Raw genomic sequence first — 13,246 nt, 5'->3', positions numbered from 1 at the left:
CATCCTATCTTTTATTACCGATGCTGCATCGGCAGCATCAATAGTAAAAAGTTGGTCATACTTGTCAAGCACTATGCTTGACAAGTGTGACCAACCCGTCAATCAGTTTTCCCAGCAATGCTACAGATCGCTTGGAAAATGCTAGCATTCTACAAGCTAATTATGCTTGCAATATGCTAATTTTTCGCGGGAATTCCGCATGCGAATTTCCAGCAGCAGGGAGTTGTGGAAGTGCCACAGAAAATTCCGCACGTGTGCACATAGCCTGAGACTGCCACAGATTCTCAATGGGATACAGGTCTAGACTCTGACTGGACCTTTCAAACACGATTATGCCTTTGATCTAAACTCAAGTCTCTTGCAGCCTCTAACAGGTTTTTCTCCAGGAATAGTCTAGTTACTTACCGGTTAACGGTAGTTTTCTGAGTCCATGACAGCACCACTTGAGAGAGGGGATCCGCCCTTTAGGAACAGGAAACCTACAGATACAAAAGGGCGGCACCTCTTCCACGCATCAGTTGGATTACAGAGCACAAGAGGACCTCCAAGGTTACTGGCATGATTTATGTACAATACTGTTACTACTTAACTATTTATCACCAGAGGACACATAAGAGGAAGAAGTGCACACCCAAACTTAAGAAAAAGGGACGGGAATCTAAGGGTGCTGTCATGGACTCCAAAAAATACTGTTAACCGGTAAGTAACTAGACTTTATTCGATCGTCCATGACAGCACCACCTGAGAGAATTACAGAGAGTAATAACTACTTAGGGAGGGACTACAGCCTGCAGCACCCTTACCCCAAAGGAGAGGTCTGAGGAAGCACCCAGGTCTAGCCTATAATGACTATAAAAGGTGCTTGGAGAGGACCAAGTAGCCACCTTACATATTTGGTCAATGCAGACTTCCAATCTTTCGGCCCACGAGGTCGCCATGGCTCTGGTGGAATGCGCCCCCAGCTTCCCAGGTGCCGATCTGCCTTTTGAGGTGTATGCTAGTGAAATAGCCTCCCTAATCCACATGGCTAGTGTGTTTTTTGATGCTCTAAGACCCTTTCTAGCGCCTTGATGGGAGACAAACAAGGCATTATCTTTTTTCCAGGGATCAGTAACTGCCAGGTATTCTAGGAGACATCTCCTAACATCTAGGGTGTGTAGTTTCTTTTCCTTCACATTAACTGGATTAGGGAGGAAGGATGGAAGGACTATTTCCTGCGTCCTATGGAAACTAGAAACTACCTTAGGTAAGTATGCTAGATCGGGCCTAAGTATTACCCTATCGTCTCTGAATTGTATATAAGGTGGAATCCTAGATAACTCCTAGATGTCACTTACTCTACGAGCTGACGTCAGTGCTACCAGGAAGGCTACTTTGAGGGATAGGTTTTTTATGGAGGCTGATGAGATCAAATGGGGCCTCTGTCATAGCCGTGAGGACTAGATTCAAGTCCCTCGGCATGAACCTATCCTTTACTACTGGTCTGGATCTACTTGCTGCCTTAATCAACCTACTGACCCAATAATTACCAGCAATGTTGGAGCTAAAAAGGGCTCCCAAGGCTGATACTTGTACTTTAAGGGTACTGGTGGAAAGCCCCATGTCCAGACCTTTCTGTAGGAATTCTAAGATTTGAACTATTGGTGCCGATTGTCCAGTAACTACCCCTGAGTTTTTAAGGAATCTTTTCCAGATTCTAACGTAAATTTTGGTTGCAATGATTTTTCTACTTTTAAGTAGGGTGTTAACCAAGTCTGGGGAGAAACCTTTATCTTATAGCAGTGACCGTTCAAAATCCACGCCGTCAGATGTAGGCCAGCCACCTTGTGACGCTTCAGGGATTGGCAGCGTCCGAGAGTGGACCCTCTTGGTAGCGGAACTGAGGCCCCCGGAGCGAGCACACCAGGTGGAACCGACCCCTATACAGGGACCGTTAGGGGCAGGCCAGCGGGGGTCAGACACCGCGACAGCTGGAACCAAGAGGGGCGGCTCGAAGGACCGGAGGGGCTACAGGCAGGACCGGGATACCAGACAGGGACCAAGGTACAGGACTCTGTGCACAAAGCGCGGAGAGAGGCACGGAGCGGTTTAGCACCAGGAACAACTATGACGACAGACAGCAGGCAGGAGAACTGGACAGGGAACGGGGCAGGCACTGGAGGACGGAACTGAGACAGAGACCAGAGGGGACATAGGCTGAGGAACAGGGACCAGGCAGATCGGATGACAGGCAGGTAATAGAACACAATGGCAGAGACAACGAAGGCAGGGACAGGAGGAATCACGAGACTGAGGAAAAGACTATAGACTAGCTATAGGCGGCCAGATTAGCGCAGGGTAAAGCACACGATAACCAGGCGTCCTCCCATTATGGGAGACGCCTGATATATCCCCTGCCAGCAGGTGATTGGCTGGCCGTGACCAAGAAGCCGCCCACCGCAGGGTTAAGAAATCTGTAGGGCACGCGCCCGCGGCCTAAGGCACATGCGTGGGGCCGCAGCTGACCGGGAGAAAGGAGGAGGTAGGAGCAGGAAGCAGTGCGACAGGATGCGGCCGAGTAATTGGACGCAGCGGCGGGGCCCGATGCTGGTGGAACGGCGGCGGGCATAGTCGCCGACGTTACACACCTGAGGATGGCAAACTGGGCCCTGGGATAGGAGATCCGGGATGTCCGGAAGGACCCACGGGTCGGACACAGACATGGTCCTGAGGCATGAGAACCACGCCCTCCTGGGCCAAAATGGAGCAATGACTATAATCCTCACCCTGTCTTTTCTGATTTTCCTCATCACCAGGGGTAGTAGAGACATGGGAGGGAAGGCGTATGCTAGCCTGAAGTCCCACTTTATCAGAAAAGCGTCTACCGCCAGAGGGTCCTCTCTGGAATTCAGTGAGCAGAATTACCTCACTTTCCTGTTCTCCCTGGTGGTGAAGAGATCCACCTCTGGTTGACCCCATTTTTGTACAATCAGGTCGAAGATGGAGGTTTTTAGGGACCATTCCCCTTGTTTTAGCAGATTGCGGCTTAAGAAATCTGCCGTGGTGTTTTCTCCTCCTTTTATATGCAGAGCTGTTAAAGATAGAAAATGCTGCTCTGCTAGTCGGAACAAACGCTCTGCTACATTCATCAGGGGTCTGGAACGAGTCCCGCCTTGGTGACTGATATAAGCCACGGTGACCAGATTGTGAGAGAACACTCGTACGGGATGACCCTGCAGATACAAAAGGAGCTTTTTAGCTGCCTGCTCCACTGCTGTCAATTCTTTCAGGTTAGAGGACATTTCTAACTGATGATGATCCCATAGGCACTGGACCAAAAGCTCACCCATATGAGCCCCCCAACCGGAAGGGCTTGCATCTGTGGTGACTATGCGGGTTATGTTATACTCCCAGGGCACCCTTCTGGATAAATTATTCCTTTCTAGCCACCACTTTAGGGACTCCCTAGTGTTACGGGATAAAGTTAGCTGGCCCTCCAGGTAACCCCCAAGGACTCTTTGATGTAATAAAACCTCACCCTGTAGTTTCCTTGTATGAAACTGGGCCCACCGGACCGCGGGGATACAGGACGAGAGAGAGCCCAAAAGAGACATGGCTTTCCTGAGGGACATGGTGGGGTTATTGGAAGCGTTCAGGACCTGATAGCATAGGCGAACTAACTTTTCAGGAGGTAGACGGCATTCCTGATTCTTGGAATCCAAGATTAGGTCTAAGAATTGCTGGATTTTCATTGGCTGCAAACAAGATTTTTTTGATGTTTACTAGCCATCCTAACTGCTCTAGAGCAGACATTGCTCTTTGTAATTGCTCCAAACAAAGTTCAGCTGTTTTGCCTATAATAAGGAAGTAATCCAGGTAAGGGACCACCAGAATGTCTGATTCACGCAGATGGGCCATAACCTCGGCTATAACTTTAGTAAATACCCGGGAAGCGACTGCAATACCAAAGGGGAGGGCCACATATTGGAAATGTTGAACTGACCCATCTAACTGAACCGCCACTCTGAGGAAACGCTGATGAGCTGAATGAATGGGTATTTGGAAGTAGGCGTCTTTTAAAGGGAACCTGTCACCCCCCCAGGGCGTTTTTCAGTTAAAGAGCCACCTTCAGCAGCACTAAGGCTGCATTCTGTGAAGGTGGCTCTTCCTTTTCTGACCCCCAGTAATGCCAAAATATTGACTTTTATAATTAGCTCCTCATACCTGTAATGTGTCCCACAGGTATGTTGTGTCCCCCAGTATCAGCCGCCTACCATCCGTCAATCATGCCTGTCCGAGGCCTCAGCGCCGCCCACGATCTGTCCATCATGATGCCTCTGTGCGTCGCTGCCTCCTCTTGAAATGAATCCCGGCACCTGTGCTGTAACAAGTGTTCTCGGCATGTGCAGTGTGCGCTTCCCGAGAACCGACATCAGGCTATTGCGCCTGCGCATTGTGAAGGCCCCAGATCCCGCCCCTCAGTGTGTTATGATGTATTCACACTGCGGGGCTGGGGCCTCCGCAATGCGCAATAGCCTGATGTCAGTTCTCGGGCCGCGCGCACTGCGCAAGCCCGAGAACACTTGTTACAGCGCAGGCGCAGGGATTCAAATTAAGAGGATGCAGCGACGCACGGGGCATCATGATGGACAGATCATGGGCAGCGCCAAGGCCTCAGACAGGCATGATTAACAGATGGAATGCGGCTGATAGAGGGGGACACAACATACCTGTGGGACGCATTACAGGTATGAGGAGCTAATTATAAAAGTCAATATTTTGGCATTACTGGGGGTCAGAAAAAGAAGAGCCACCTTCACAGAATGCAGCCTTAGTGCTGCTGAAGGTGGCTCTTTAACTGAAAAACACCCCGGGGGGTGACAGGTTCCCTTTAAATCTAACACCACCATAAAGCAATTTTCAAACAGCAATTTTATTGTGGAATTGATTGTTTCCATTTTGAACGGGCGTATAACCAAAAACTCATTGAGGGCGATTAATTATAGTCCTGAAGGAGCCGTTTGGCTTATGGACTAGGAACAGAGGGGAGTAGAAACCTCTTCCCCTTTCCGCCTCCGGCACCTCTGTCAGGACTTTTTTGCGGCGTAGATCATGAATCTCGGCTTCCAGGGCAGCCTGTTCTGATGGGGAAGATCTGAGTGGGGTAAACTTAAATCTGTTTTGGGGGGCACAGGAAAATTCTAGCCATAGTCCCGAGGCTATCAACCCCAGGATCCAGTTGCTACAGGAACTTAGCGACCAGGCCGGGTAGAAGGCAGCTAGCCTACCTCCTACCGGAGCAGCTAGTCATTGGGGTGGCTTTTTAGCTTCACGCCCTGGTCCTTCCAGGCGCTCCCCTCCTCCAAACATAAATCCTGTACCTTTTCTTCTTTTTTCATCCCATCTGCCTTGATCTCTTGATGACCGTCTGCGGAAATATCCTTTACTGGTGAAGGGACGTCTATAAGAAGGGTTCGGCAGACTGGGGAATTTCTTTTTATCATCCCTGGCTTTTTCTAAAAGTTCGTCCAGCACTGGACCGAATAGATATTCTCCCTCACACGGAATGGAACAGAGTCGGGATCGGGCCTGGATGTCCCCCGGCCAACACTTCAACCAGAGAGCCCTTCGAGCTGCATTCGATAATCCTGCGGTCCTGGCTGCCATCCTTGCCGAATCCGCCGAAACATCGGCAAAAAAGGCAGCAGCATTTTGAATCATCGGCAGGTTCTTCCGGATGGATGCTCTCAAGGCTCCGTCTTTCAGCTGAGAATCAAGCTGGTCCAGCCAGACCATCATGGATCTGGCTGTGCAAGTAGCAGCTACTTCTGGTCTTAGAGCGCCAGCTGACATCTCCCATGTTCCTTTTACAAATGAATCCACTTTTTTGTCCAACGGATCTTTTAAGGAGGCCATGTCATCAAAAGGTACCGAAGATTTTTTGGAGGCTTTGGCTACTGCTGCGTCAAGCTTAGGGGCCTTGTCCCATCTGCTGACCAACGGGTCATCGAAGGGGTATCGCCGCTTGAAGGCCGGTGGTAAGGTGCCCCTTTTTTCAGGCTTCTTCCACTCTGTTTATCAGGCTCTGGACTGTTATGAATGAGTCACCGGAGGAGGAAAAAATAAAAATACAAGCTAAGTCCAGAAAACCGGAGAGGTTGGTAGCTAGCGGATTGCAGACCCCTGATCCTATTCACAACAACTAACAGTAGCTGTGGGGTGTTCCTACGGTGGTCCTAGACACCTCGTTCACAGCCGGAGAACTAAATAAACCTAAAGAAAGAAAAGGGAAATCTAAACTTCCCCAGAGCAGACCCCAAAGCAACAGACAGCCCCCAACATGTATTGACGGTGAAAACAAATGAAAACACAAACACAGACAGAAAGACAGGCTGAGCAAACGATGGGGCCCTCACTAACTAGATAGGACAGGAAAGAAAAGCAACAGTCTGCAATCACGCAAAAACCCTGCCAAAAATAATGTCCAACACGTATGATAGAAAAGGCCCTGAAGTCACTAGACTTCAAAATCACTATATCAGCACTCAGGTATATTCTGAAAACAGAGCAAAGAGATCAACTGATCAGAGACAAAAATGGAGTTCAGCCAGTCCCAACCAGGGCTGGCTGAACACAAACACTAAGTAAACCAGACAAAATCTCATGGAACAATAGCAGAGCAAAAACTTAGCTTTAGTAGACAGGACTAAACTGGAGGCCAGAGCTCAGAGCAGAGAGGATCACCAGCAACCCAGCAGGGCGTCGGCAGCCTTATATCCACTCAGAGATTCCGGATGTTCAATCACACTCCACCTGTTCAGATGACAGGTTTTCCCATCCAAATCAATTTCACTACCTCCTTTCACCAGAAGAGGGAGTTCATCGGACATCAAAGGTGAAGGAGAAAATGAGCTCATAACACTGGACTTTGTTATTTAGCGGGAAGGCCTTGCACTTCCTTGGATCTAGGCTGCTGAACATCAAATCCTGCACTGAGAGTTCCGGTTTTGTGTCCGCTACCCCACTGTGGACCTTACTGCTTTTACTAGCCTGTCCATTTGGTCTAAGGGGAAGCAGAAACGGCTAGAGTCTTCCTCCGAAGAAGATGAAGAAGAGACAGAGGGCTCTGAGGAATCTTCATCCTTCCTAGGGGCGGCCGAGGACTCTGAACCCAAAAAACTAGCTTCTCTTCTCCTAGAAGATTCCCCTTGTGATAGGGACTTTAGGGAGTCTTTCACCTCTGTCCTGATTATTTCCCTCAGGCTTGCGGTCAAGTCAGAAGGTTCTTCTGCTACCTGTATAAATGGGGGAAGAGTGTAAGGGCCTGCAAGCCTAGCCATGGACTATCGCTCCCTTTTTGTACCCTACCGTCTGTCGCACGCACGGCTGACAACTTTTTAGGGTGGGCATAAGGCAAGGGACAACTACAGAGGGCACACTCCCTATGTTTCTGTTTACCAGAGCTTTTCTTCCCCTGCGAAAAAAACATAAGGGAACACTGCATCAGGGTACTTTCATGGAGATCTCTCACCCAAGCAGTAGAAGCAGGTACCAGATCACGCAGGGAGGCAGCTTAATTCTTCAGCCTGCAGGAACTTTTGCGGCTCTGCCCGCTCGTCCGTCCTCAGTTCTTCAGCTGGGAGCATGTATGAGGCTTCACTGAGGCCTGTCCCTGCGGGTGTGGGTGCTCCTGCACCTCATCCTGCTGGTCTATGGGGGTTTCTGTCGTATCCATCGCTGCAATGGGCCTTTCAGAAGCACCCCAGCAGCGTTCCAGTCTCTATTATATTGGCCTCCCCCAGAATCCGGGTCAGCAGGGTTCTGGCCAAGGTACCTCCCACCTGGGACCCTCCCTGCGACCACCCGCCCTGTGGTCCGGCCCCCCTTCGCCCTCGGCCGCTGCACGCGATCCAGAACCACCGCGCTCCCGCGGCGCATACAAAAAAGCCGGCCGGCACACGACCTCCGGTTTCGGCATTCCCGGCCCCGCCCCTTCCACTGCGTCACTTCCGCCGCTCAAACGAGCCCGCGGGAACACGCGTTATGGAGCTGGCACGGCGCCCCCGGCCAGGTATGCCACCAGCCTCCCGTGTGCTGCCCCGCACCCGCCGACTGGGCCCCATGCAGGACCGGGGCTGAAACAAAGACCGGACACCGGGGGGACACACAAGGAAGGGCCCGAGGAATACTTACCTACCGGTGCCGGCACTCTGGAGACGGCTGTCCTCCGGACCCCTGCTCCGCACACTTCCGTGGAGACCTGCCCGGCCCCACCGTGGCGCTTCCAGGGACCCCGCACTGACCGAGGTAGGAGACCCTCCCGCTACCTGGGTCGATCAGCCGGCCTGGGAATTCCTGACGATCCATGTCGGACGATCTGTAGGGAATCCTGTCCTCCAGGAACAGGAAACAAACTGATGCGTGGGAGAGGTACCGCCATTTTGAATCTGTAGGTTTCCTGTTCCTGAAGGGCGGATCACCTCTCTCAGGTGGTGCTGTCATGGACGATCGAATAAACCCTGTTTTTACCTCCTTCCATCAACTCTGACCAGCTTCTCTGTCCATGCTATAGAAAAGCATCCCCACAACATTATGCTACCACCATGCTTGACGTTGAGGATTGAGTTTTCAGGGTTATGTGCAGCGTTAATTTTCTGCCACACGGCATTTTGTATTTACCCTAAAAAGTTCCACTTTGGTCTCGTCTGACAAGAGCCCCTTCTTTCACATGCTTTTTTCTCCCTTCCTAACTTTTCTTCAGAATCTGGTCCCTCTCTCCTTTCCACTCTCTCCATGCACTCAATTACGCTTTGTATCTCTATTTACCTAGATATCAGCTGGTGACCGGTTTATGCGACGTTATTTGAATGCCCCTATTATACTGATGGCTAGACCATACAGTACAAGCAATTTTTTACCTTTTGTGTCACCCTTGGTATCGCTATAATGTCTTATTTTGTTTGTACATGTCACCTTTGAATTGCAAAGTGCCGTGAAATATTTTGACACTATAGTAAAAAAATGTATCATTAGAAAATTACCTATTTGTTGAAATCAGGTTCTAATGTCAAAGAGTAACCATCATTTAAATTTTTATTTCATAAATCAGCAGTAAACATGAAAATAAGTGAATGTTGTAATAAATCTTATCCGAATAATCAGCTTCTTTTTCCGATAGGATTGATCATTAGTTATCAAAATCCTCAATTCTGGGTAAAATCTGTATTCAGTGAAGAAATTTCCCATTACTGAAAAGAAATGCAGGAAAGATGAAAAGGTGGTACTCTCAGTCCCGTAAAAACGTCTTTGTTCAACCACATTAAAACATGAATGCGGGATAGTGGGTAACAGAGGACAACGGCCATTTCACCTCTAACGCTTCAACGGGTCCACTTTTTTTTTTTTTTTTTTTTTTTTTTACAGGACAGAGTGCCACTTTTTCATCCTTACAGCATTTCTTTGACAATCACTCTTCTGGGTGTAGCACCCATCGATCCTGCTGCTGGCAAGAAGCAATTAATTCTACGCCTAACACAGAAATATGCAAGTTTGAATGGTGCTGGGTATTTTCTCTCATGTTATGAATTTCCCATTACTGAGATAGGGGATGGCGGCTGCTTCTAATAATATGCTATATGCAGAGGAGGAGGAAGGCGCTAGAGGTAGAGCTCCTCCTCCATCCCCTCCTGTTTACACAGAATCATATCAGTTGCAGCTGCCATCTCCCATTTCACTAATGGGAAAGTCTGTCTTCACTGAACACAGATTTGATTTCTCAGAATTGAGAATTTTGAGAATGAATAAACAGTCCCATTGGATAAAAAAGATATATTACAAAGTTGCATGTTTATCATGTGTACTATTAATTTATTAAATTAAAACAACAGTTACTCATTAAGTGCATTTTTATGCAATATTTTTTATTCCACGTGACAATCCGTATTAAAACTAAAATATAAATATTCAAATTTTCACACTGGCCACTGTGGCTTTGAATTTTCGACTCTAAATTTGGTTATTTCAGGAAACCTCACCTGGGCATTGGCCACAATGAAAAGACTCGGACAATATTTTTTTTTTTTAAAGCAAAAGTCTGTGCAAATGTCATTATGTAAGAAGAAAAAGAAGCAGAGGCAGCGCTAACATTGACTATTGTGAATGGTGGATTCTTGGTTACCAGTGGTGTTACCCATCATTGTAACACTGCCTTTACCGATAAGGAGCCTTTGCTGATACCGCTAAAAGCCTTAGGCTGTGTGCACATGTTGCGGATTCGCAGCATTTTTTCCACACGGATTTGCACCAATTCGGCAAAGAGTAGCTCATGCAATGTTAATCAATAGCAATCCAGAATTGGTGTGCACATGCTGATTCTCAGAGTTTTATTTTCCGCAGCATGTCAATTCTTTTTGCAGATCTGCAGCATTTCTGCACACACTGATTTACATTGAGTCAGTCAAATCTGCAGCTAAACCGCAGGTGTAAAAAGGTCTGCGGATTTGCGTGCCAAAAACGCTGCGGAAATGAAGGAGGAAGAGTGTGTAGGCACAGACTATGTGTGAGCAGAGAATATGTGTGTGTCCGCCTGTGGGTGTCCGTCTGCCTGCGGGTGTCTGTGTGTGTCTGTGTGTAGCCAGGCATCATCTGATGGGACTACTACTCCCATCTGGCTATGTCTGGTGTCACATATAACAGTAACAGCATGAGCCGATGATGGGACAGTAGTAGTCCCATCATCCACTGACTGTGTTCAATTGTAAAACAAAAAAAAACACATTCATACTCATGAAACACCTAATCCCCAATGCCCTTGATCTCCTGCAACAAAAATAAAATAATAAACCAACATATACTTACCTTTCTGACATTTAATAATGAGTTTCCCATGGTGATCTCACATGTAAAACAGTCACATTGGGAGATGTGACCACTCTGCACAGCTCCGGTGATGCACTGACAGGAGGTAATCCTCCTGCAGTGTATCACTGCGCCACTGTGAGAGGTAACCGGAGTTTGTGCTGTCACTTGCGGCACCACTGCATGAGAAAATTCTCACACAGCGGCAGTGCCGTAAGTGAGAGCACAGACTCCGGTGACCTCTCAGTGATGCACTGTGGGAGCGAGTATCTCCTGTCAGTGAATCCCTGGAGCCGTGTAGAGCAGTCAAATCTCCCGATGTGACTGTTCTACACATGAGATCGTTGTTGGACACTCGGTAAATGGACTACGTCGGACAGGGAGTATTTGTGCTGGTTTACTATTTTATTTTTGCTGCAGGAGATCGAGGGATTCGGGGATTAGGCGATGCAGTAAGTAAGGTTAATTTAGATTCAATAAAGGAGTCTGTGTCATTATTTCAAATACAGGACGCTATTCTGGTTGTGTTTTTATTTACCACATAACTAGAATTAGTAATGAATAGGTGGCTTTTTGACGCTTCACCATTACTAATCCATGGGCTTGATGTCACGAGATAATACAAAGATTATATCAACCCCACAAATATTGTACCATTTGCCACCGCTACAGGGCAAGTGGGAAGAGTGAGGCTAAGTGCCAGAATTGGCGCATCTATAAGATGTGCCATTTCTGGGGCGGCTGAGAGCTGATGAAGCGGAGTTTCTTTTTAACATATTTATTAATAACCTTGTAGGGGGCATAGAGAGTAGAATTTCAATATTTGCAGATGACACTAAACTCTGCAGGGTAATCAATACAGAGGAGGATAATTTTATATTACAGAAGGATTTATGTACACTAGAAGCTTGGGCTGATAAATGGCAAATGAGCTTTAATGGGGATAAATGTAAGGTCATGCACTTGGGTAGAACGAACAAGATGTATAATTATGTGCTTAATTGTAAAACAGTGGGCAAAACTGTCACTGAAAAAGACATGGGTGTATGGGTGGACGAAAAACTCACATTTAGTGGCCAGTGTCAGGCAGCTGCTGCAAAGGCAAATAAAATAATGGGATGCATTAAAAGAGGTATAGATGCTCATGAGGAGAACATAATTTTACCTCTATATAAGTAACTAGTGCGACCACACTTAGAATACTGTGTACAGTTCTGGTCTCCGGTGTATAAGAAAGACATAGCTGAACTGGAGCGGGTGCAGAGAAGAGCGACCAAGGTTATTAGGGAACTGGGGGGTCTGTAATACCAAGACAGGTTATTACACTTGGGGTTATTTAGTTTGGAAAATTGAAGGCTCCGGGGTGATCTTATTATAATGTATAAATATATGAGGGGACAGTACAAAGACTTTTCTAATTATTTTTTTACTCTTAGACCTGTGACGGGGACAAGGAGGCACCCTCTACATCTGGAGGAAAGAAGGTTTAAGCATAATCACAGACGCGGATTCTTTACTGTAAGAGCAGTGAGACTATGGAACTCTCTGCCATATGATGTTGTAATGAGTGAGTCCCTACTAAAATTTAAGAAGGGACTGGATGCCTTTCTTGAAAAGTATAATATTACAGGTTATATACACTAGTTTCCTTGATATTGCGTTGATCCAGGGAGCTAGTCTGATTGCCGTATGTGTAGTCAGGAAGGAATTTTTTTCCCCAATGTGAAGCTTACTGTTTGCCACATTGGTTTTTTTTTGCATTCCTCTGGATCAACATGTTAGGGCAAGTTAGGATAGGATATGGGTAGAACTAGATGGACTTAAAGTCTTCCTTCAACCTTAATGACTATGTTTTTAGCCTGGTGGGTGCTAATATATATGGCCCCTTTCCAGGCTAATAATATCAGCCTGCAGCTGTCTGACTAGCCTTTACTGTTTCAATTTTATAGGGGGACTCCATGTCAATTTTCTTTCAGGGACTACTACTCATGCTGTCACTGTTATATGTCACACCAGACATAGCCAGGTGGGAATAGTAGTCCCATCAGACGATGCCTGGCTACACAGAGACATTCGCATACAGACACAGACACCCGCAGACACACGTAGACAGACACACACATATTCTACGCTCACACACATATTCTCTGCCCACACACATATTCTCTGCCCACACACTCTTCCTCCTTCCTTTCCACGTTTTTTGCATGCAAATTCACAGCTAATCTGCAGACCTTTTTACACCGGCAGTTTAACTGCGGATTTGACTGACTCAGTTTAAGTCAATGGGTGCAGAAACGCTGCAGTTCCGCAAAAAGAATTGACATCCTGCGGAAAATAAAACACTGAGAATCAGTGTAGAATTTTCCACAGCATGTGCACAGCAATTCTGGATTCCCATTGATTAATA

General features: G+C 47.3%; 1 protein-coding gene across 3 annotated transcripts in view; it reads right to left on the bottom strand.

Annotated features, from left to right (window-relative positions):
* LYST (lysosomal trafficking regulator) overlaps positions 1–13,246 on the bottom strand; it is a 722,897-nt gene that overhangs the window by 620,576 nt on the left and 89,075 nt on the right. The window lies entirely within an intron of this gene.

This window comes from Dendrobates tinctorius, unplaced genomic scaffold (genome assembly GCF_039654945.1).
Source record: "Dendrobates tinctorius isolate UK_male_01 unplaced genomic scaffold, ASM3965494v1 ptg000293l, whole genome shotgun sequence".
Classification (NCBI taxonomy): domain Eukaryota; kingdom Metazoa; phylum Chordata; class Amphibia; order Anura; family Dendrobatidae; genus Dendrobates; species Dendrobates tinctorius.
Note: the sequence above shows the minus strand (reverse complement) of the source record. Positions and strands in the feature narration are given on the sequence as shown.